We start from the raw sequence: 2,500 nt of genomic DNA, 5'->3' as shown, positions 1-2,500 counted from the left end.
GCCTCTAAGTCCAAAGAGATGGTACGAGCTGTCAGACTTGACAGTGTATCGAAATGCAGATTTAAATCACCCAGTATGGAAAAATTGGCGCAGTCAGTGATCAAGGTGCCGACAATATCCGAAAAAGTATTTCTGAACAGCACGTCACTGCCCGGCGGACGATATACCACCATCCCAGAGAGTGTGAACTCTGGGCTGACAGAGACTTTAAAAGAGGCACTTTCACAGCCAGCGATCTTAAGGCTGTTCCACACACAGGGAAAACGAGACCTAACTATCAGCGCTAGTAACAAACGAGACTCCTCCATGCTAACTAGTTACGCGACCCCCAGCGGTTGGCTTCCAACTTCTTAGAGAGACAAGTGGCGTTCAGCCACACGAGATCGAGCAATAACAGGTCTGTGATGCCCTTAGATGTCCGGGGCTGCACGCGCGCTACACTGACCGGATCAGTGTGTGTCTACCCTTCGCCGACAGGTGCGGGTAACCCGCTGAACACCGTTCTTGATAGGGATTGGGGATTGCAATTATTTCCCATGAACGAGGAATTCCCAGTAAGTGCGGGTCATAAGCTCGCGTTGATTAAGTCCCTGCCCTTTGTACACATCGCCCGTCGCTACTACCGATTGGATGGTTTAGTGAGGTCCTCAGATCGGCTCCGCCAGGGTCGGCAACGACCCTGGCGGAGCGCCGAGAAGACGATCAAACTTGACTATCTAGAGGAAGTAAAAGTCGTAACAAGGTTTCCGTAGGTGAACCTGCGGAAGGATCATTAACGGCGGAGCGGCCCGAGCGACCGACGGCGCCAGCCCGAAGCCCTCGGCCCGCCTCCTGTGAGCACGCACCGTAGGCACAGGGCCTGGCCCTGCCCTGGCGCGCCCCGGCCGGCGGAGCGGTCCGCGGCCGCATGGGGCGCCGGGGTTTAGGACCGGGACTTTGGCGGGCCCCTTCCCCCCCGGGGAAGGCCCGACTGACGCGTGAGGGACCGGGTACGGGGGGCGGCCCCCATCCCCTGTCCCTCTCTGAGACGGAACCCAAGCTCACCCGGCACGGAACCGAATGGCAGTGCATCTCTTGGCTGGCACCACCCCTCCCTCGAAAAAAGGCCCTGGCGCCGGCTGGGCCCTCCAGGCGTCCCGAGACCCGGCCTGATCTGACCGGGTCTCGGGCATCCGAGGAGCGGCCCTTCTCGCGCGGCAGGGCGGCCTGGAAGAGAAGGGGCTGAGGGGACCCGTGTGGCCGGGCTGAGGGGTTTGAAGACTCGCGCGGTCCCTCCCGGGTTACCCCGGGAGGGACCGGCGGCTGCGGGGCTGCCTGCTCCCGTCGCTCTGGGAGCCCCCTCCCTCGCCCCCCGGGCGGGTGGGGGCTGGCTCCCGGGCCGAGCGCCTGGCAATGTTTTTTTCCCCCCACGACGGTGCTGTCTGACTCCCAGAGGGGAAGCCTTGAACGGGGCGCCCGTGCCGTCTCACCGCGCAGGCGGCAGACGGACGGCGTCGCATTCCTCCCGCCTCTCCTGCGCCCGCAGGTGGGTGAACGTTTTGGAAAAGTTGCCTGTGACTCTTGGCGGTGGATCACTCGGCTCGCGCGTCGATGAAGAACGCAGCTAGCTGCGAGACTTAGTGTGAATTGCAGGACACATTGATCATCGACACTTCGAACGCACCTTGCGGCCCCGGGTTCCTCCCGGGGCTACACCTGTCTGAGGGTCGCTCGATCGTCAATCGCCCCGGGGCTTCCCCGGGACGCGGCTGGGGCCATCGCAGGGTGAGCTCCACTTCCCCTTCGTCCTCCCAGAAGGTCAGACCCCCCGATCGCCCGTCAGCAGGGTCCCTGGCCGGGTCCTGCTGTGGAGGTACGTCGCCGGCGCACCTGGCCCCCCGAGAACGGGGCCCGGCGACCGGTCCGCCCCAGACCCGTCCTGGGGCACCTGGCTGCGTGCCACGCGTGGCTGTCCGTGGTGTCTCACCGGCTGCCCGCGCGCAGGTGCCTCGGACGCCCTCCTCCGCGGCCGTCTTCCCGGCAAGGGACGAAACCCCTCCAGACGCGATCTGGGGAAAGAGGGCGCGCGCTGCTGGTTACGCCAGGCCAATCCCCTGCTCCAGCAGGGGGTGCCCGGCCTTCCCCGGCTCCCTCCCGAACGCTCCGGCATTTTCTATCCGACTACGACCTCAGATCAGACGTGGCGACCCGCTGAATTTAAGTATATTACTAAGCGGAGGAAAAGAAACTAACCAGGATTCCCCCAGTAACGGCGAGTGAAGAGGGAAGAGCCCAGCGCCGAATCCCCGCCCGGCGGCGGGTGCGGGAAATGTGGCGTACAGAAGACCGACTCCCCGGTGTCGCTCAGGGGGCCCAAGTCCTTCTGATCGAGGCTCACCCCGCGGACGGTGTTAGGCCGGTAGCGGCCCCCGGCGCGCCGGAACTGGGTCTTCTCTGAGTCGGGTTGCTTGGGAATGCAGCCCAAAGCAGGTGGTAAACTCCATCTAAGGCTAAATACGGG

The 2,500-nt window shown here is 63.6% G+C and overlaps 1 non-coding gene and 2 pseudogenes across 1 annotated transcript; all 3 read left to right on the top strand.

Moving 5' to 3' along the window:
• Positions 1–767, top strand: part of LOC146871012 (18S ribosomal RNA) — a 3,377-nt pseudogene extending 2,610 nt beyond the window's left edge.
• Positions 768–1,555: 788 nt separating this feature from the next.
• LOC146871011 (5.8S ribosomal RNA) lies at positions 1,556–1,709 on the top strand. The gene has a single exon (XR_014959687.1). It is a non-coding gene; the product is annotated as a 5.8S ribosomal RNA (ribosomal RNA).
• Positions 1,710–2,163: 454 nt separating this feature from the next.
• Positions 2,164–2,500, top strand: part of LOC146871010 (28S ribosomal RNA) — an 8,147-nt pseudogene continuing 7,810 nt past the window's right edge.

This window comes from Triturus cristatus, chromosome 1_1, assembly GCF_964204655.1.
Source record: "Triturus cristatus chromosome 1_1, aTriCri1.1, whole genome shotgun sequence".
Taxonomy (NCBI): Eukaryota; Metazoa; Chordata; class Amphibia; order Caudata; family Salamandridae; genus Triturus; species Triturus cristatus.
Note: the sequence above shows the minus strand (reverse complement) of the source record. Positions and strands in the feature narration are given on the sequence as shown.